Here is a 23,588-nt window from a genome sequence, read left to right as displayed (position 1 = left end):
GTGGGCTGTTATACACGCAATGAGGTTAGATGCATGTGGGCTGTTATACACGCAAGGAGGATAGATGCACGTGGGCTGTTATACACGCAAGGAGGTTAGATGTACGTGGGCTGTTATACACACAAGGAGGATAGATGTACGTGGGCTGTTATACACACAATGAGGTTAGATGTACGTGGGCTGTTATACACACAATGAGGTTAGATGTACGTGGGCTGTTATACACACAAGGAGGATAGATGTACGTGGGCTGTTATACACACAAGGAGGATAGATGTACGTGGGCTGTTATACATGCAAGGAGGTTAGATGTACGTGGGCTGTTATACACACAAGGAGGATAGATGTACGTGGGCTGTTATACACACAAGGAGGATAGATGCACGTGGGCTGTTATACACGCACGGAGGATAGATGTACGTGGGCTGTTATACACACAAGGAGGTTAGATGTACATGGACAGATTAGGTTTCCTCTTTACGCTCACTGCCTCCTTGCATGCTCCTTGTGCTTTTTCTCACCCAGCCACTTCACACACCTGTGACCCATGTGGTCTCTCATTTCTCCATTAATATCTGTTTCCCCATACAGTGTATGTCTCACCTGTTATCCTGATCTGTATGTGGGAAATCCCAGCACCTGGTATCTTGTGCAGCGTGTACCACTAGGTGGGTCACTGCTCTGTTACCTAGTAATCTGGCTATCAAGAAAGGGAACCTGCACTCAATGTGGGGATGTAGGAAAACGGCCATACTATTCTCTGGGGTATTTATACCATTAACCAGTGGTTCTCAACCTCGGTGCTCAGGGACCCCTAACAGTTTACATTTTTCAGGTCTCCACACAGAATCACAGTGAAATAATTAGCTGAACCTGTGATCTTTTAAAATGTGTGAGTAATTATTGCACCTGCCGGGTGACCTGGAAAACGTGCACTGTTGGGGGTCCTTGAGGACCGAGTTTGAGAAGCACTGGCTTAAAGCAATGATATCCCACACATGATTTTTATGTTTTTGTGTTGTGTTCTCTTCTATTGAAAGAACTTGCGAGTTGCTCTGATTGGTTATTGCTAATACGTGACTTCTTTGCAAACAGAAATGACTGCCGTGGGTTTGTGCCGCTGCTCTGGTTTTTAGTGTATCCCAGCAGCCTTTGCCCGATGTTAGTGGACAATAGTGTAGGGTGCTCATAATACTATTACAGGTTAACAATGCTGTGGGAACAAAAAATTGGCCCAGGTTATGTGATTTCAGCTGTTTATCAATTAAAAAAATAAAACATTAACACAGATCCAAAACACCAGTCAGTACATGTAGTTGTAATGTTCAAAAGCCTTTCCGAATATTCACAGAATATAGAACTTAAGGGGTATGTACTAAGCCAGTGGTTCCCAAACCTTGTCTAATCACAGCGCCCTTTCGTGTTACCATTTCATCGACGTCATATCTATCGCATTGAGAAATTATGAAATAGTGTTTTATACGTCATCTTTAGGTTTAATTATTAGACCAGATTTGCTTCTGTTTGTCCTTATTTATTATGCTTGCCAGCCACAATCACTAGTTTTGCCTATAAACATGGACCATAGGTAATCAGAATTAGCCTTGGACCACTAACCCAAGGCCAAAGGTGCCACGGCGCACAGTTTGGGAACCACTGCACTAAGCCTTGGAGAGAAAGGTGGGGCTAATGCAGCAGCCAATCAGCTCCTAGCTGACATGTTACAGGCTGGCCGTAGCATATGATGCATCTAGACAAGAGTCACGCCCACTCTGCACCATTGGTTAGTTGTAAGTTCTATAGAGTAGAAGTCATTAATCATCTTCAGGCTTCCTGGATGTGAGATATCTGCAGTTACGTCTCCCAATCCGCTGGCTTCTGTGCTGCGTCCTATGACTGGTGGGACTGGAGAACCTGTAAGAAGATGCAGCACATCAGCCATCACACGCCTGGGGACGTGGTAACGCCACAAGATTCTGCCATTCATTATCTGTAATATATACGCCAGCTGGCACTGCAGGCGGACCATCGACTGGCCAAGCACAGCCATTGTGGCACAGTGGTCAGCATTGCTACTGGACAGGCACTGGGGCTCTGCATGGATTAGTGACTGGATGATCTAGCTCAGGGGTGTCAAACTCAAATTCATCGGGGGCCGCATCAGCAGTTTGGTCACCCTCAAAGGGCCGCTGTATAATAATAATGCAATGACACCACAGGCTGCTCCCGCTGTATGATAATAATGCAATGACACCACAGGCTGCTCCCGCTGTATGATAATAATGCAATGACACCACAGGCTGCTCCCGCTATATAATAATAATGCAATGACACCACAGGCTGCTTCCGCTGTATAATATAACAATAGTAATGCCATGACACAAATTATTATACAGGGGGAGCAGCCTGTGGTGTCATTGCATTATTATTATACAGAGGGAGCAGCCTGTGGGGTCATGGCATTACTTTTATATTATACAGGGGGAGCAGCCTGTGGTGTCATGGCATTATTATTATACAGGGGGAGCAGCCTGTAGTGTCATGGAATAATGACACCACAGGCTGCTCCCCCTGTACAATAATAATGACACCACAGGCTGCTCCCCCTGTATAATATAAAAGTAATGCCATGACACCACCACCAGATATATTGTTTTTTTTATGTAACTTACTGTATTTTATCCCTCAGGCTCCTTTACTGCTGCTGCGGCTCCAGTAATTTCAATTCCACTCTGCGCCGCAGCCTGTCCTGCTGCGGCCCCCCGACTCGGCCTGCCTGCCTTCCTCTCTGCAGACGCGTGGGTGGGAGCCGTCATCGTCATGACGTCCCCACCCAGCGTCTGCCACTGCCTCGAAAAGAGGGAACAGGCTGCCGGGCCCTCCTCCACATAGCCGTGGAGGCCGGCGGCCATGTGGCAGCAGACATCTTAAAAGACCACAGGAACATGGCCGCCGGCAGTGCAAAAAAAAACTCTCAAAAAAGAGAATAAAAGGTGAAGGCTGGCGGGCCACATGACGAGGTCTGGCGGGCCGGATTTGGCCCGCGGGCCTTGTGTTTGACACCCGTGATCTAGCTGTAGGGTAAGTAACCGCTTATTCATATTGCTTGGTAAGATAGACGCTGGGCGCTACTATGTACAGTACATACCCAGGTGCCAGTGCTATATACGGGCATAATAATGGATATTACATGTAATAAGGACCAGTCTTAAGGGTAAAACTTCCATGTCTGAGTATTGCGTCTACAAAGCCCTTCTCTGTTTACGTCCATGTGTATAATTGTGCCAGGGGACGCCCGCTCTCAGCGCCCATAGATGCCAACATAACGATTGGCGTATATCAGGTGGACCTTCCGGCCCTTTGGCAGCTAATCCACTTGGGCATCACCTCCTGTGTGATCTTTCCTGCGCCTATGAGCACAACCCCTTCAGAGACGCCCCCCTCGTGCCATCCAGAAATGCCCCTTACATCTCTGCTGCTGTGCGGAAGTTGGTACTAGTTACCCAGGCTGCCCCTTCCTGTGTACATCTATGAGGCTGGCACGGTCTTCCTGGTGATCTCTGGGAAGATGGCACCAGACAGTGAGACCTGTGTCAATCTGCGGTCTAGTGCACATGCGGCCCAGTATTGCTGGGAAGATGGCACCGGCCTCGGAGGAAGGCCCCACTCCTGCAAGCAAGGTAGAAAGCAAGTGCCCTCTTCCATGGATTAGAGTGTGCATCCTTACCAGGTCCATACAGCAGCGATACTGAACTTACAGTACATCGCTCTAACTATCCAGGAGACAGCCGTCACGCCTGAAGTACCCTGCAAATAGGAAATAGAGAAAGTGTTACGTTCTTCATACTAAACTTTCATTAAATACACACAGACCCGGGTGACCAGTGTAGTCCTATCTACACCACCTCACAGCAGGTGACACGACCTCACACCACGTGACACGCCACCTCCCACCACGTGACACGCCACCTCCCACCACGTGACACGCCACCTCCCACCACGTGACACGCCACCTCCCACCACGTGACACGCCACCTCCCACCACGTCATGTGACTCACCACCTACCACTACGTGACACACCACCTCACACCATGTGACACACCACGTGACACCACGTGACACCCACCTTACACCACGTGACACCCACCTTACACCACGTGACACACCACGTGACACCACCTTACACCACGTGACACCACCTTACACCACGTGACACACCACCTTACACCACGTGACACACCACCTTACACCACGTGACACACCACCTTACACCACGTGACACACCACCTCACACCACGTGACACACCACCTCACACCATGGGACACACCACCTTACACCACGTGACCAGGGCCGGATTTGTGCCTAGGCCCGTGAGGCACCGGCCTCAGGGCGGCACCAATTAAGGGAGGCACAGCAGGCTGACGTTCTTTTAAATAGCAGCATGGCAGAGCGGGAGGGCACCGGCAAGCGGCGCCGCCACAGACATGATTCATCATATGTCAGCGGCAGTGCCGCTCGTCACCCACCGCTGCCCACCCGCTCTGCCATGCAGAGTACATCACCGGCTATCTCCGACGGTCCCCCTGCTCGTCACCCGCAGCTGCCCACTCGCTGTGCCATGCAGAGTACATCACCGGCTATCTCCGACGGTCCCCCTGCTCGTCACCCGCAGCTGCCCACTCGCTGTGCCATGCAGAGTACATCACCGGCTATCTCCGACGGTCCCCCTGCTCGTCACCCGCAGCTGCCCACTCGCTGTGCCATGCAGAGTACATCACCGGCTATCTCCGACGGTCCCCCTGCGTGTCCGGCTCCGCCGCTAGGTGAGCTAAGCTGAGTTGCTCTGGCTCACTGCCGCCGGCGGGGAAAGCAGCTAGGCTGAGCAGCGTGAACCTCCCTGCAGTCAGTCAGTGTGAGAGAGACTGACTGAGACTGCACATAAAGTTAATTCACCCTCCCTCCGTCCGGGTCCTCCATACAGTTAGCAGTCCAGACTGATAGATAGACTTATACCTTAATAATGATTATATCAAAATAGGGGGGGGGGGGCAAAAATGTTGTGCCTAGGGGCGGCCTGACCACTAAATTCGCCCCTGCACGTGACACACCATGGAACACACCACCTCACACCATGTGACACACCACCTCACACCACGGGACACACCACCTTACACCACCTCACACCATGTGACAATCTCACACCATGTGACACACCACCTCACACCACGTGACACACCACCTTACACCACGTGACACAATCTCACACCATGTGACACACCACCTCACACCACGTGACACACCACCTCACACCACGTGACACACCCGGCAACCACAGAAGCCTGTTTTCCCCCCTGGATGTCAGCCGTGATGATTAGGACACAATGGTCTGGAAGTGAAGCATTGTAAGCTGGTTGGTAATATTACGAAGGATTCTCTTACCTCTGATTTGCTTCTGGTAGATGAAGCGTGGAACCAGTTTGCTCCAGAACTTATAGACAATGCCCAATAGGAGGAGAATTACCAGCACTGCTGACAGTAGAATTGTTGATGCCAAGTATGAGGGACGTTTATCTATAGAAGAGGAGATTGGTGTAGTTAGCAGCACATAGTAGTGCCCTGTATTTACAGCAGGGTTATCTCCCCTCCTGCATTGTGCAGGAGACTCCTGAAACAGCAGCAATCTCCCCGACTCCCTGAAAAGTTTAGAAATCTCCCTGATTTCACCTGACCCACATTATGCAGCTGGGAAAAAAGCAAGGATTATACTTACGATAATACCTTTTCTTCGGAATACTTCATGGCAGCCATTACATTGGGTTTATCCCCCTCTCTCTCCCAATTAGACAGGTAGTTTTTTCTCCCTAGGATCCGACTCCTCCTCTTCCTTATCCTATATAACTGAGCACCTCCCCTCTGACCATAGTCTTTTGAATGTCTCCATCCCGATCCTAGGGAAAAAACAGAAACAGGGAGGGCTAAAAAAATATAGGCTGCCATGAAGTATTCCGAAGAAAAGGTATTATCGTAAGTATAATCCTTGCTTTCTCCTTCATACTTCATGGCAGCCATTACATTGGGATGTACCAAAGCAGTAGGGAGGGCTATACAATACCTCAAGCCAATGCTTGTCTTAGGACTTCACCACCAAACCGTGCTTCTGCCACATCCAGGGCATAATGCTTAGAAAACGTGTGTAGAGATGACCAAGTAGCTGCTTGACATATCTCTCTGGCTGACACATTCGCCTCTCTCGCCCATGACACCGCCATTGCCCTTGTGGAGTGTGCCTTAATACCCTCAGGGACTGGACGTCCTACTTTTTTGTAGGTAAAGGAAATAACATCTTTAAGCCATCTTGAAATCGTTTGTTTAGCCGGAATGAATCCTTTCTTCGCACCTTGCGGAATCACAAACAAATTCTCTGACTGTCTGAAAGCTGCAGACCGGTCCAAATAAATTTTTATGGCTCTAACCACATATAACGTATGTAAATTCTCTTCTTTTTTACTTGAAGGATTTAGAAAGAAACAAGGCAATATAATTTCTTGATTCAAATGAAAAGAGGATATTACTTTTGGCAAAAAAGTATTTTTTTTTATTTTTTTTGTCCAGTACTTTGTCTGGAAAAATCTTCAGATACTGATCTTGTATGCACAGCGCTTGAAGTTCACCAACCCTTCTGGCCGAGGTGATCGCCACCAGGAAGGTCACTTTCCATGTCATAAATTTAAGACTTGCTCTATCCAATGGCTCAAACGGTGCTGACATGAGTCCATTCAGAACCAAATTAAGGTCCCATTGAGGAACCATAGAACGAATCCTCTTGACAGCCTGACGGAATCTCTTTATCAGACTATGATCCGCCAGCCTTCATAACACAATTAACGCTGATATGTGCACCTTCAATGTAGCCACTGCCAGGCCCTTGTTGAACCCGTCACACAGGAATTGCAGCACATGAGATATGGTCGCCTTTGGAAATTAAAATCTGCCCTTGGACCACTTCGCAAATACTCTCCAGACTCTATAGTAGCCTGAAGGAGTATTTCTATCACCTCTGGCGATAAATGCTTCTCTCTCTCAACTGCTGCGTCTCAATTTCCACGCCGTCAATGATAACTTCTGCGGATCTTGGCACCTGATTGGTCCCTGGGACAGGAGATCTGCTGATACTGGCAGAAACAGAGGCCTCGCTACTGCCATGGTCTCCAACATCGGGAACCAAGCCCTTCTGGCCCAAAACGGCAGGACTATTATCACATGGCACTTCTCTGACCTGATCTTCCACAGTACCCTGTGAATGAGGGAGAACGGCGGGAAAACGTAGGCTAGAGCATAGCTCCACCTTTGAGACAGGGCATCGACTCCGCATGACCCGTGTGCTGGGTACCTGGAGAAAAACCGGGGAACTTTTTTTGTTGAGAGACGTCGCCATGAGATCTATTTCTGGCATGCCGAAGTGTTCTATTATAAGCTGAAAAACTGACTGCTTTAGTTCCCATTCTCCTGGAATCAATGTACTGCGACTCAAGAAGTCTGCAATTTGATTTTCTTCTCCTGGAATGTGCAATGCCGAGATAGACTGGAGATTTACTTCGGCCCATGACATTATGTTCTCTACTTCCTCCAACAACACCCGACTTCTTGTGCCCCCTTGACGGTTGATATAGGAGACTGTCGTGACGTTGTCTGAGAATACTCGAACATGTGACCCCTTTATATCTTCTGCGAAGAACCTTACAGCCTGCCACACCGCTCTCAACTCTCTGTGGTTTGATGACCACTCTTTTTCTTGTATCGACCACCTCCCTTGGCACGATCTTTCCATCCCATGTGCCCCCCAACCGGAGGCGCTGGCATCTGTAGTTATTACTACAAATGATGGGCTTTCTAGCGACCACCTTCTTTCTCTCAACCGATCGTAGCTCCACCATTCTAGAGATTCTCTTACTGCGTTTGGGATCCTTATTATTTGATCCAACAATGTATGATTTCTTGAGAACCTTAGGAGGAACCATTGCAATGGCCTCATCCTCCATCTTGCCCACGGAGTGACCTCTACTGCTGAGGCCATTATCCCCAGCAGACTCATTGCAGTTCTTAAGGGCAAGCGAGGATCGCCGTGAATGAGTGAAATTAACTGCTGAATTTTCTCGCATCTTCTTTCTGAGAGCTATCTGGAAAGAGATTGTGTCCACTAGTACGCCTAGGAATTGAATTTTTCTTGAAGGGATGAGACAACTCTTCTCCCAGTTGATCATCCAACCGTGCTCTTGAAGGAACTTGATGGTATAATCTCTTGCTATTACGCTTTCCTCTTCGGATTGTGCTGCTATCAGGATGTCGTCTAGGTATGCCCACACCATAATCTTCTGCCTTCTTAACCTTTCTATCAACAACACTAGAACCTTTGTGAAGATTCGGGGAGATGAAGTTAGACCGAACGGCAGGCATGTAAACTGGAAATGTTTTTCTTTTATGGCAAACCTCAGGTATCTTCTATCGTTTGGAAAGATGGGGATGTGAAAGTACGCATCTTTTAAGTCGATAGCTACTAGATAATCGTTTTTTCTGATCCCCATCAAGATAGATTTGGTTGTTTCCATGTGAAATTTCTTTTTTCTTAGACGATCGTTCAGACTCCTTAAATCGAGGATAGTCCTGAACCCGCCTGAAACCTTGCTTATGACAAACAACCGGGAGTAATATCCTAGCCCTTTTTCCCTTAATGGGACTTCTTCGACCGCTTTTGTGTCGATTAGATCCTGCACACTTGATTTCAAAACTTCCTTTTCGGTTTCTGACAGAGGAAGTTTGGAACTTAAAAATCTTGCCAACCTTGGCTTCGACAGAAATTCTAACTGGTAGCCTTGGGATACTATCTCTAGCACCCATTTGTCTGAGATGTTTTGTTCCCAGATGTGAGCAAATTCCAGGAGTCTTCCTGCTACCGGGATTTGCTCTATGGGACTTCTGGCGTCACTGCTTTTGAGTTGCGCCAGAACTTTCGCCTCTTTTCTTAATGTACTGGCGAAAAAATGCCCGCTACGTACCTGAGGCGTACTTGTCACGAAATGGCCTACCTGGCCTATATGATCTGGCCTGTCTATACGACTGCCTGTTAGAATAGGAATTAAACCTACCCCTCCTATCCTGGGGTAATCTCACGGATTTACCACCCGACATCCTTTGAATCATTTGGTCGAGCTTACTTCCGAAAAGAAAGGCTCCTTCATACGGAAGTGTAGCAAGTTTATTTTTAGAATGTGAATCTGCTGACCATGATTTTAACCAAAGGGCCCTTCTGGCTACTACCCCTGATGTCAGGGATTTGGCCGAGAAGTCCAACATGTCTAATGAAGCCTCACAGACATAGTCTACGGCCATTTGGATTTGCGCCAGACTTTTGCTCATCTGGTCACGAGAAGCTCTGTCTTGCAGATCATCCTGTAATGCCGCACACCATATTCGTAATGCTCTGGACAGGGAAGCTATGGCTACGCCAGACTTCATTGACACTGATGTAGATATGTGCAATCGTTTTAAAGCACTTTCCATCCTTTTTTCCATAGGGTCCTTTAAGGACGCCCCGTCCTCCAATGGTATGGTTGTACGGGTAGTCACTTCAGAAACGGATGCGTCTATTTTAGGTACGATACTCCACTTCAGAAACTCCTCATCCTCTATAGGAAACATCTTATCGATTCTCTTAAAGGACCCGACTCGCTTGTCTACATTATTCCACTCCTTTGTCAATATGTCCTTGACAACCTTATGGACAGGAAAGCACCTGCCTTTCCTTGATCTGTCCTCGAATAATGTATCCAACTCTGTTTTAACTGGTTGTTTATAATTCAAGGTTTTATAAAGGTTTTTTAGTACCACTTCCACCAAACCTAGATCAAACAGGCGTTTGTCTTCAACGACTTCTCCAGACTCAGCAGTGGAACCACCTGAGCCATCATCAGAACCGGCCACCACTGACCCACAATCATCGTCTAAGTCCAAACTGGTATGAGACCTAGACCTCTTGTTGCTAGCATACTCTTTCTTTGAGACAAAATTTTTCTCCATCCACTCTCTAAGCTCCGATATCTGATTAGACAATGAAGCTTCCTTCTTTTGAAGACAACTTTTACATAACACATTTTCTCCCGTAAACGATTTGTCACACTCCGGGCAATTTTTATCCAATTTCTTCTTAGCTCCTTTCTTTTTTGCAATTATAGACACACTAAAACGAAAGAAAAGATAGACTAACTAACTAACTCCAGCCTCAGCATAAATAAATAACCAGTCCTCAAAGAGGACTTACCTGGGCAGCGGTACATTCATATTAGGAGAGGCATCTTCCATAATGCAGAGCTTTAGGATTCACCTCCAGCTGGAAAAAATGCAGCAGCGCCTGTTACACCGACCAGGCGCTATATATACACCGGCACTTCCGGTATCTGGAACGCATGCGGACCTGCTGTGGAACGCAGGCCGCGTGCTGAAGCACCGGAAGTGCGTGTCACTTCCCCCCCCGGCGTCTACAGAAACAACAGACGCCGGGCATACACACGCCGGATACTTCCGGTATCCTGGAACGCACGCGGCCCGCCTGTGAGACGCAGACCGCGCGACGGAAGTGCGCGTCACTTCCTCCCGGCGTCTGCTGCACAGACAGCTACAAACAGACACCGGGTACAGTAACCACGCCGGACATGCTGCCGCTGCCTCAAAGTGCTCTGGACTCCACCATATCTGCCCTGGAAACCGCTCCTCAGGCTCCAATCGGATCCTAGGGAGAAAAAACTACCTATCTAATTGGGAGAGAGAGGGGGATAAACCCAATGTAATGGCTGCCATGAAGTATGAAGGAGAAAAGAAAGCTACATACATTCTAATGGAATCATCAATTCTTATTCCCTTCATTGGTTATGATGCACAGCGATGCATGTGGCAAGGTACCACCAGTAGTGTAATAATGACTCACACCGAACCGTGGGAACACCGGGCTTACCTCTAGTAAGGTACAACCAGTAGTCTAATAATGACTCACACCGTGCCGTAGGAACACCGGGCTTACCTCTAGCAAGGTATCACCAGTAGTGTAATAATGACTCACATCGTGCCGTGGGAACACCTGGCTTACCTCTAGCAAGGTACCACCAGTAGTATAATAATAACTCACACCGTGCCGTGGGAACACCAGGCTTACCTCTAGAAAGGTACCACCAGTAGTGTGATAATGACTCACACCGTGCCGTGGGAACACCGGGCTTACCAATAGCAAGGTACCACCAGTAGTGTAATAATAACTTAATCTGTGCCGTGGGAACACCTGGCTTACCAATAGCAAGGTACCACCAGTAGTGTAATAATGACTCACACGAAACCGTGGGAACACCAGGCTTACCTCTAGTAAGGTACCACCAGTAGTGTAATAATGACTTACACCGTGCCGTGGGAACACCTGGCTTACCAATAGCAAGGTACCACCAGTAGTGTAATAATAACTTAATCTGTGCCGTGGGAACACCGGGCTTACCTCTAGCAATGTACCACCAGTAGTGTGATAATGACTCACACCGTGCCGTGGGAACACCGGGCTTACCTCTAGTAAGGTACCACCAGTAGTGTAATAATGACTCACACCGTGCCGTGGGAACACCGGGCTTACCTCTAGCACGGTACCACCAGTAGTGTAATAATGACTCGCACCGTGCCGTGGGAACACCGGGCTTACCTCTAGCACGGTACCACCAGTAGAGTAATAATGACTCACACCGTGCCGTGGGAACACCGGGCTTACCTCTAGCAAGGTACCACCAGTAGTGTAATAATGACTCATACCGTGCCGTGGGAACACCGGGCTTACCTCTAGCATTATACCACCAGTAGTGTAATAATGACTCACACCGTGCCGTGGGAACACCGGGCTTACCTCTAGCACGGTACCACCAGTAGTGTAATAATGACTCGCACCGTGCCGTGGGAACACCGGGCTTACCTCTAGCACGGTACCACCAGTAGAGTAATAATGACTCACACCGTGCCGTGGGAACACCGGGCTTACCTCTAGCAAGGTACCACCAGTAGTGTAATAATGACTCATACCGTGCCGTGGGAACACCGGGCTTACCTCTAGCATTATACCACCAGTAGTGTAATAATGACTCACACCGTGCCGTGGGAACACCGGGCTTACCTCTAGCATTGTACCACCAGTAGTGTAATAATGACTCACACCGTGCCGTGGGAACACCGGGCTTACCTCTAGCATTGTACCACCAGTAGTGTAATAATGACTCACACCGTGCCGTGGGAACACCGGGCTTACCTCTAGCAATGTACAACCAGTAGTGTGATAATGACTCACACCGTGCCGTGGGAACACCGGGCTTACCTCTAGCAATGTACAACCAGTAGTGTGATAGTGACTCACACCGTGCCGTGGGAACACAGGGCTTACCTCTAGCAATGTACCACCAGTAGTGTAATAATGACTCACACCGTGCCGTGGGAACACCGGGCTTACCTCTAGCAATGTATCACCAGTAGTGTAATAATGACTCACATTGTGCCGTGGGAACACAGGGCTTACCTCTAGCAATGTACCACCAGTAGTGTAATAATGACTCACACCGTGCCGTGGGAACACCGGGCTTACCTCTAGCAATGTATCACCAGTAGTGTAATAATGACTCACATTGTGCCGTGGGAACACAGGGCTTACCTCTAGCAATGTACCACCAGTAGTGTAATAATGACTCACATTGTGCCGTGGGAACACAGGGCTTACCTCTAGCATGGTACCACCAGTAGTGTAATAATGCCCCAGTACACCGTGCCGTGGGAACACCGGGCTTACCTCTAGCAAGGTACCACCAGTAGTGTAATAATGACTCACACCGTGCCGTGGGAACACCTGGCTTACCTCTAGCCCGGTACCACCAGTAGTGTGATAATGACTCACACCGTGCCGTGGGAACACCGGGCTTACCTCTAGCACGGTACCACCAGTAGTGTGATAATGACTCACACCGTGCCGTGGGAACACCGGGCTTACCTCTAGCACGGTACCACCAGTAGTGTGATAATGACTCACACCGACAGACATATATGAAGCAATCAGCAGCTCTTTTTACACTATAACATTTTTTTTTTAAATCAATATACACAAATTTAGGATAAAACACAATAAATGTCCCACAAGCCTTTGTGCATTGAACATGCCTAAGGTCAACAGGGTTGGAAGGTCGACACAAGCATCAGGTCAATGGCAAAGTCGACATATAAAAGGTCAACATTCAATTCATGTTTTTTGACCCGAATATTGACATGGACACCTAATCTAATTATCTCTGCACAAGTTACATCTGCCCCACCTGCAGTGCACATGGTTTTGTCCATCTTAGAAGGAACTTGTCAGAAGAGTGAACCAAAATAACCCTCTATGGGCCAGGCACCTGATGGAGATCACATGTTCTGACCAGTGCTAGTTCCTGGGGCTGGTTTATATCAGGCTTGCCTACCCTCCCGGAATGGCCGGGAGCCTCCCGCAAATCGGGTCCTTCTCCCGGCCCCCCGGGAAGGTGGGCAAGTCTCCCGCATTCTGGGATTTGCCCCGCTCCATCCTTGCCCGCTGGTTAAAATTACATGAAATCGCGGGTACGCGGGGAGGGGGCGGGGCTTAAATGACGCGATCGCGTCATTTCGCGTCATTTCGCGGCATTTAAGCCACGCCCCCTCCCTCTCGGCCCGCGAATCACGGAGGTTTTCGTCATGGGGGGCGGGGCCAAGTGCTGTCAGCCTTGCTCCCGCCCCCCTGATGTGTTGCCTCTCCGGGCTTCTCCCGGAAAGGTGAAGATAAAAGTAGGCAAGTATGGTTTATATAGAGTGCTCATGGCAGTCATTGGAGCAGAGTCATGTGAGTGTAATCCTGGTCCTGATTGGACTGCAGTGTTCACATGACATGTATCCAATATGGCTGCACCCATGCAGCCAGACTGTTTGCTTACAATGCAGAATAGAGCTTCAGGATTGCTGTGGACAGTCAGGAGAAGCACAGGTCACATCAGAGAGGACAAGCAGGGCTAATAGCCGCTGCTATGTAGTGCGGACATGTTTCTGTTGCATGTGTCAGGACTGGGGACACAAGGAGAATGTGAAGTTGCTGATTACATCGCAGTAAGTGATACCACATGCACATCTTAGAACAGAAATAATAGCATTTTTTTTACACATCCCATCACTGTAGAACAGCCTTGGTCTTCAAGTACCCCCAACCCGTCATGTTTTCCAGGTCACCCGGCAGGTGCACAGGTGCACTCATTACTCACTGACACATTTTAAAAGATCCACAGGTGGAGCTAATTACTTCCCTTGTGATTCTGGGCGGGATGTATTAATATACAGGCATTGCAGTGCGGTAACGGAGACCCCCCGCGATATCTGTACTGTGGTCTGAGGGGGGTCTCCGTCTCCTCCCTGCCGCCTCCTGCTGCCTACACGCCGGGGACAGCTAAGCAGGCTGTCCCCGGCGCCTCCTACTCCCCCCTGCAGCCGGAAGGACGTCCGGCTGTGTTGCTAGGGGGAGGAAGGGCTTAACTTCCAGGGTCCAGGAGGACCTGCAAGAAGGTAAGCCCAAGGGAGGGGGAAAGGGGGGGTCGGTGAGGCGGCGGGGTGGCGAAAAGAAGCCCATAGGCAGATACAGTGCCTGGCGAAATCCGTGCAGCCGGGTAACAGTACATAGGAAAATGCGGTAAAACTCCCTCTGTGAGGAGCAAAATGTGAATGGTTGGGGGTACTTGAGGACCGAGGTTGGGAACCAGTGGAAAGTGAAATGGTGCACTCTCTAAGATGGCGCAGGGTGACTGCCTGGCTTGAATGCAGGAGCAGGAACCTACTTGCCTACTTTCCTAGAAATTGGAGGAGGCTCCTGCTGTAGACCCCTGCACCCCCGGAAAACTAGGCAGAACTCCCGAAAGTTAGTCACAAGAGTCGTGGCGCCATATAGAGAGACCAGGGCTAACTGAGGCAAATGGCATTTTAGCTCCGCCTCTCCCCTTCGATCTGCGAATCGCAACATTTTGCTGTGGTGGAACAAGAGCCCGGCCCTGCCCCCCAAACATGCGCCCTAGAAAATAATAGACATAGGGCCAGATTCTCTAAGCTTCAAAAGTGATAAAATGGAGAGTGATAAACAGCCAGCCAATCATTTTTCAAACACAGTCTCTGACATGGCAGGAGCTGATTGGCTGGCTGTTTATCACTCTCCATTTTATCACTTTTGAAGCTTAGAGAATCTGGCCCATAATCTGATTGGTTGCTATGGGCAACATCACCTCTGTTTAGAAGCGGTTTACCCATAACAATTTATAGTAAAAGGTACATTTACTAAGATCAGACTTCTACTGAACATAGGATTTCACCCATAGCAATCAGTCAGATTGTTTTTATTCTAGAAGGCGCTTTATAAATAAGAAGTAGAATCTCATTGGTTGCTATAGCCCAGTGGTCAGGGAACTCGGCCCTCATTACCCCACACAGTGCATGGTTTCCTGGTAACCCAGCAGGTGCACAGGTGTACTAATTACTCACAGACACATTTTATAGGGTCCGCAGGTGGAGGTAATTATTTCACTTGTGATTCTGTGAGGAGACCTGCAAAACATGCACTGCGTGGGGCAATGAGGACCGAGTTCCCTGACCACTGCTGTACAACATGCACCGCGTGGGGTAATGAGGACCGAGTTCCCTGACCACTGCTGTACAACATGCACCGCGTGGGGTAATGAGGACCGAGTTCCCTGACCACTGCTCTACAACATGCACCGCGTGGGGTCCTGAGGACCGAGTTCCCTGACCGCTGCTGTACAACATGCACCGCGTGGGGTAATGAGGACCGAGTTCCCTGACCGCTGCTGTACAACATGCACTGCGTGGGGTAATGAGGACCGGGTTCCCTGACCGCTGCTGTACAACATGCACCGCGTGGGGTAATGAGGACCGAGTTCCCTGACCGCTGCTGTACAACATGCACAGTGTGGGGTAATGAGGACCGAGTTCCCTGACCACTGCTGTACAACATGCACTGCGTGGGGTAATGAGGACCGAGTTCCCTGACCACTGCTGTACAACATGCACCGCGTGGGGTAATGAGGACCGAGTTCCCTGACCACTGCTGTACAACATGCACTGCGTGGGGTAATGAGGACCGAGTTCCCTGACCACTGCTGTACAACATGCACTGCGTGGGGTAATGAGGACTGAGTTCCCTGACCACTGCTGTACAACATGCACTGCGTGGGGTAATGAGGACCGAGTTCCCTGACCACTGCTGTACAACATGCACTGCGTGGGGTAATGAGGACCGAGTTCCCTGACCACTGCTGTACAACATGCACCGCGTGGGGTAATGAGGACCGAGTTCCCTGACCACTGCTGTACAACATGCACCGCGTGGGGTAATGAGGACCGAGTTCCCTGACCACTGCTGTACAACATGCACTGCGTGGGGTAATGAGGACCGAGTTCCCTGACCACTGCTGTACAACATGCACCGCGTGGGGTCCTGAGGACCGAGTTCCCTGACCACTGCTGTACAACATGCACCGCGTGGGGTCCTGAGGACCGAGTTCCCTGACCACTGCTGTACAACATGCACTGCGTGGGGTAATGAGGACCGAGTGCCCTGACCGCTGCTGTACAACATGCACCGCGTGGGGTAATGAGGACCGAGTTCCCTGACCACTGCTGTACAACATGCACCGCGTGGGGTAATGAGGACCCAGTTCCCTGACCACTGCTGTACAACATGCACTGCGTGGGGTAATGAGGACCGGGTTCCCTGACCACTGCTGTACAACATGCACTGCGCGGGGTCCTGAGGACCGAGTTCCCTGACCACTGCTGTACAACATGCACTGCGTGGGGTAATGAGGACCGAGTTCCCTGACCACTGCTGTACAACATGCACCGCGTGGGGTAATGAGGACCGAGTTCCCTGACCACTGCTGTACAACATGCACCGCGTGGGGTCCTGAGGACCGAGTGCCCTGACCGCTGCTGTACAACATGCACCGCGTGGGGTAATGAGGACCGAGTTCCCTGACCACTGCTGTACAACATGCACCGCGTGGGGTAATGAGGACCCAGTTCCCTGACCACTGCTGTACAACATGCACTGCGTGGGGTAATGAGGACCGGGTTCCCTGACCACTGCTGTACAACATGCACTGCGCGGGGTCCTGAGGACCGAGTTCCCTGACCACTGCTGTACAACATGCACTGCGTGGGGTAATGAGGACCGAGTTCCCTGACCACTGCTGTACAACATGCACCGCGTGGGGTAATGAGGACCGAGTTCCCTGACCACTGCTGTACAACATGCACTGCGTGGGGTAATGAGGACCGGGTTCCCTGACCACTGCTGTACAACATGCACTGCGTGGGGTAATGAGGACCGAGTTCCCTGACCGCTGCTGTACAACATGCACCGCGTGGGGTAATGAGGACCGAGTTCCCTGACCGCTGCTGTACAACATGCACCGCGTGGGGTAATGAGGACCGGGTTCCCTGACCACTGCTGTACAACATGCACTGCGTGGGGTAATGAGGACCGAGTTCCCTGACTGCTGCTGTACAACATGCACTGCGTGGGGTAATGAGGCCCTGACCACTGCTGTACAACATGCACCGCGTGGGGTAATGAGGACCGAGTTCCCTGACCACTGCTGTACAACATGCACTGCGTGGGGTAATGAGGACCGAGTTCCCTGACCACTGCTGTACAACATGCACTGCGTGGGGTAATGAGGACCGAGTTCCCTGACCACTGCTGCACAACATGCACTGCGTGGGGTAATGAGGACCGAGTTCCCTGACCACTGCTGTACAACATGCACTGCGTGGGGTAATGAGGACCGAGTTCCCTGACTGCTGCTGTACAACATGCACTGCGTGGGGTAATGAGGCCCTGACCACTGCTGTACAACATGCACCGCGTGGGGTAATGAGGACCGAGTTCCCTGACCACTGCTGTACAACATGCACTGCGTGGGGTAATGAGGACCGAGTTCCCTGACCGCTGCTGTACAACATGCACTGTGTGGGGTAATGAGGACCGAGTTCCCTGACCACTGCCGTACAACATGCACTGCGTGGGGTAATGAGGACCGAGTTCCCTGACTGCTGCTGTACAACATGCACTGCGTGGGGTAATGAGGACCGAGTTCCCTGACTGCTGCTCTACAACATGCACTGCGTGGGGTAATGAGGCCCTGACCGCTGCTGTACAACATGCACCGCGTGGGGTAATGAGGACCGAGTTCCCTGACCGCTGCTGTACAACATGCACCGTGTGGGGTAATGAGGACCGGGTTCCCTGACTGCTGCTGTACAACATGCACTGCGTGGGGTAATGAGGCCCTGACCGCTGCTGTACAACATGCACCGCGTGGGGTAATGAGGACCGAGTTCCCTGACCGCTGCTGTACAACATGCACCGTGTGGGGTAATGAGGACCGGGTTCCCTGACCACTGCTGTACAACATGCACAGTGTGGGGTAATGAGGACCGAGTTCCCTGACCACTGCTGTACAACATGCACTGCGTGGGGTAATGAGGACCGAGTTCCCTGACCGCTGCTGTACAACATGCACTGTGTGGGGTAATGAGGACCGAGTTCCCTGACCGCTGCTGTACAACATGCACTGCGTGGGGTAATGAGGACCGAGTTCCCTGACCGCTGCTGTACAACATGCACTGCGTGGGGTAATGAGGACCGGGTTCCCTGACCGCTGCTGTACAACATGCACTGCGTGGGGTAATGAGGACCGAGTTCCCTGACCACTGCCGTACAACATGCACAGTGTGGGGTAATGAGGACCGAGTTCCCTGACCGCTGCTGTACAACATGCACTGCGTGGGGTCCTGAGGACCGAGTTCCCTGACCGCTGCTGTACAACATGCACTGCTTGGGGTCCTGAGGACCGAGTTCCCTGACCGCTGCTGTACAACATGCACTGCGTGGGGTAATGAGGACCGAGATCCCTGACCACTGCTGTACAACATGCACTGCGTGGGGTAATGAGGACCGAGTTCCCTGACCGCTGCTGTACAACATGCACTGCGTGGGGTAATGAGGACCGAGTTCCCTGACCGCTGCTGTACAACATGCACTGCGTGGGGTAATGAGGACCGAGTTCCCTGACCGCTGCTGTACAACATGCACTGCGTGGGGTCCTGAGGACCGAGTTCCCTGACCGCTGCTGTACAACATGCACTGCGTGGGGTCCTGAGGACCGAGTTCCCTGACCGCTGCTGTACAACATGCACTGCGTGGGGTAATGAGGACCGAGATCCCTGACCGCTGCTGTACAACATGCACTGCGTGGGGTAATGAGGACCGAGTTCCCTGACCGCTGCTGTACAACATGCACTGCGTGGGGTAATGAGGACCGAGTTCCCTGACCGCTGCTGTACAACATGCACCGCGTGGGGTAATGAGGACCGAGTTCCCTGACCGCTGCTGTACAACATGCACTGCGTGGGGTCCTGAGGACCGAGTTCCCTGACCGCTGCTGTACAACATGCACTGCGTGGGGTCCTGAGGACTGGGTTCCCTGACCGCTGCTGTACAACATGCACTGCGTGGGGTAATGAGGACCGAGTTCCCTGACCGCTGCTGTACAACATGCACTGCGCGGGGTAATAAGGGCCGAGTTCCCTGACCACTGCTGTACAACATGCACTGCGTGGGGTAATGAGGACCGAGTTCCCTGACCACTGCTGTACAACATGCACTGCGTGGGGTAATGAGGACCGAGTTCCCTGACCGCTGCTGTACAACATGCACTGCGTGGGGTCCTGAGGACCGAGTTCCCTGACCGCTGCTGTACAACATGCACTGCGTGGGGTAATGAGGACCGAGATCCCTGACCACTGCTGTACAACATGCACTGCGTGGGGTAATGAGGACCGAGTTCCCTGACCACTGCTGTACAACATGCACTGCGTGGGGTAATGAGGACCGAGTTCCCTGACCACTGCTGTACAACATGCACTGCGTGGGGTAATGAGGACCGAGTTCCCTGACCACTGCTGTACAACATGCACTGCGTGGGGTAATGAGGACCGAGTTCCCTGACCACTGCTGTACAACATGCACTGCGCGGGGTCCTGAGGACCGAGTTCCCTGACCACTGTTGTACAACATGCACTGCGTGGGGTAATGAGGACCGAGTTCCCTGACCACTGCTGTACAACATGCACTGCGTGGGGTCCTGAGGACCGAGTTCCCTGACCACTGCTGTACAACATGCACCGCGTGGGGTAATGAGGACCGGGTTCCCTGACCACTGCTGTACAACATGCACCGCGTGGGGTAATGAGGACAGAGTTCCCTGACCACTGCTGTACAACATGCACTGCGTGGGGTAATGAGGACCGAGTTCCCTGACCGCTGCTGTACAACATGCACCGCGTGGGGTAATGAGGACCGAGTTCCCTGACCGCTGCTGTACAACATGCACTGCGGGGGTAATGAGGACCGAGTTCCCTGACCACTGCTGTACAACATGCACCGCGTGGGGTAATGAGGACCGAGTTCCCTGACCGCTGCTGTACAACATGCACTGCGTGGGGTAATGAGGACCGGGTTCCCTGACCACTGCTGTACAACATGCACTGCGTGGGGTCCTGAGGACCGAGTTCCCTGACCACTGCTGTACAACATGCACTGCGTGGGGTCCTGAGGACCGAGTTCCCTGACCGCTGCTGTACAACATGCACCGCGTGGGGTAATGAGGACCGAGTTCCCTGACCACTGCTGTACAACATGCACCGCGTGGGGTAATGAGGACCGAGTTCCCTGACCACTACTGTACAACATGCACTGCGTGGGGTAATGAGGACCGAGTTCCCTGACCACTACTGTACAACATGCACTGCGTGGGGTAATGAGGACCGAGTTCCCTGACCACTGCTGTACAACATGCACTGCGTGGGGTAATGAGGACCGAGATCCCTGACCACTGCTGTACAACATGCACTGCGTGGGGTAATGAGGACCGAGTTCCCTGACCACTGCTGTACAACATGCATTGCGTGGGGTAATGAGGACCGAGTTCCCTGACCACTACTGTACAACATGCACTGCACGGGGTAATGAGGACCGAGTTCCCTGACCACTGCTGTACAACATGCACTGCGTGGGGTAATGAGGACCGAGTTCCCTGACCACTGCTGTACAACATGCACTGCGTGGGGTAATGAGGACCGAGTTCCCTGACCACTGCTGTACAACATGCACTGCGTGGGGTAATGAGGACCGAGTTCCCTGACCACTGCTGTACAACATGCACTGCGTGGGGTAATGAGGACCGGGTTCCCTGACCACTGCTGTACAACATGCACTGCGTGGGGTAATGAGGACCGAGTTCCCTGACCACTGCTGTACAACATGCACTGCGTGGGGTAATGAGGACCGAGTTCCCTGACCACTGCTGTACAACATGCACTGCGTGGGGTAATGAGGACCGAGTTCCCTGACCGCTGCTGTACAACATGCACCGCGTGGGGTAATGAGGACCGAGTTCCCTGACCGCTGCTGTAGGCAATACAACTCCCATCTTAGTAAATGTACCTCCCTAGGGCGGATCGAGCCCCATCTCCTGTCTACAGTGACAAGAGATCGCGGGGCAATAGTCAATGTCTGCGTTTATCGTGCTGTTTGTGCCCACTAAGGCCAGGTTTAGTCGTGGGTATCTGCTAAACCCAATTAAACTAATGGGTGCTATGCGAAAAGTCCCGTTTGTGTGCCCAAACGAGTGACTCTACATCAATATCTGTTCACCACCCCCGGGGGGTGCAAGCTGAAATGCAGACGCCGGCAGCCACACTCGCCCTCTAGTGGCTGCCAGAAAAGTCAGCTCGAAGCAAAAGCTTCCAAAGGTTGTTGCCTCTGTGAGAGAGTGAAAGAGATGTAGTTCCACTCGCTGCCAGCAGATGGTAGTGTTTCGGAGCCACACATACACTAGACATATATATATAGACTAGGTGATTCATCGCGCCCTCCGGGTGCTCTTCACACCGTCATGAGGGGCTTCGCCCCATTAGAAGTAGAAATATATGTGAGTGTGGTGGGTAGTACTTACAGTTAGGTGGGGTAGAGTTGTGTTCTGCGGCAGGCGGTCAGGGGAAGTTGCGGTGGTCGGCAGCAGGGCCTGGAGGCTGGTGCTTGTCGGCAGCAGGTCCTGGATGGTGGCGCTTGGTTGCAGCAGGTCCTGGAGGGTGGGGTGCGGTGGCAGCAGGTCTTGGAGGCTGTTGGTCGGTGGCAGCAGGTGGAATAAACAGGCGGGGGACGTGGCTTGGCTGGTAGAGACATGAGCCTTTCCTGGCCTGGTCAGGCTGGCCCCTGATGTCCCCTGCCAGCTGGCAGGCTGTTGGGTGTTGTTTGCTGTGGGACCGGTAATGCGCTCTCATCGGGGTGAAGAGGTGGGACCCCTACAGTGTAGCCTGGGCGTATGTACCTCAGCGGCGATGTTCTATGCCGCTCCGCTCATCCAGCAATAAACTGGGGGCTGTGGCTGGCGGTGGGTCCGTGGGAGTATGCAGTGTGCCAGTGGTGGTGCTAGGTGTTCTGCGGCGATGTCCTGTGCTTCTCCATGCAGCTCCCTCAGCGAGTATGCTGTGTGCAGGTGGGGGCGGCAGGCAGGGGCTGGCGCTGTTTTGCTGCGATGTCCTGTGCCGCTCACACTACACAGGCGCCGGCGGGTGGCTTACCGAGCATGCTGTGTGCAGGTGGGGGCTGCAGGCAGGGGCTGGCGGTGTTTTGCCCTGTGCCGCTCACACTACGCAGGCAGCGGCAGGTGTCGGCGGCGCGATATGTGAAGCTGGGGGCGTCTGGCATGGGCTGGCGGTGGCCACTGCAGCTTGAATTGGTGATGTTGGTGATCTGAGCACAGTGGCGTAGCCACCGTGCGGTAGCCCCCGCCGCTGCTTGGAGGAGCAGAGTCTGCGGGGGGCACCGGGTTCAGGATGCAGTACAGGCGCTGTCAGTGTGAGAGGTGCAGAGGCGGCCGGCAGCAAGATGAGCAAGGTGCAGAGAGGGACCTCGTTGATCTTGCTGCCGGCCACCTCTGCACTTCTCACGCCAGTATTCAATGCTCCCAATTCTCAGTTTTTTTCGGAGAATCGGGCTGTTTTCACTCCTTACGGTGAATCTGTTTCACTGAAAATGTGACTCACCCTATTCAATGTTCTCTGTTCGCCGAAAGCAAACAGTGAATGCCGGCCAGTTCTCCGTTTCATGTTCGCTGCAAGTTGCTGGAGTATTTCAATGGGATTTTCACTGGGATTCGCCAAGAGTGTATTCAATGCTAGGATGGAGAACTGCTTTCTCCATGATTTTTGCCATGATTCACCGTTTTGCATTCAACATCTTTTTTAGGTGAACAGGAAAGTGATCTTTTGAAATAAAGGGTTTTTTTTTGGGGGGGGGGGGGGGGGGGGAGTTTGGTGTAAAAAAAAATCAGATTTTATTTTCTAAGAAGGGGCATGCTATTTGTAATCATGTGCTTAAAGCACATTAATATA

The 23,588-nt window shown here is 51.5% G+C and overlaps 1 long non-coding RNA gene across 1 annotated transcript; it reads right to left on the bottom strand.

Annotated features, from left to right (window-relative positions):
• Positions 1–1,239: 1,239 nt before the first annotated feature.
• On the bottom strand, positions 1,240–13,490 carry LOC146050479 (uncharacterized). Its single transcript, XR_014466317.1, has 4 exons — positions 13,376–13,490; positions 5,442–5,573; positions 3,728–3,807; positions 1,240–1,914 (listed from the first exon to the last, which is right to left on the bottom strand). It is a non-coding gene; the product is annotated as an uncharacterized LOC146050479 (long non-coding RNA).
• Positions 13,491–23,588: the final 10,098 nt, after the last annotated feature.

This window comes from Crinia signifera, chromosome 12 (assembly GCF_055691185.1).
Source record: "Crinia signifera chromosome 12, ASM5569118v1, whole genome shotgun sequence".
Classification (NCBI taxonomy): Eukaryota; Metazoa; Chordata; class Amphibia; order Anura; family Myobatrachidae; genus Crinia; species Crinia signifera.
The sequence above is the reverse complement of the archived record's forward strand: the minus strand, read 5'-3'. Positions and strand labels throughout refer to the sequence as shown.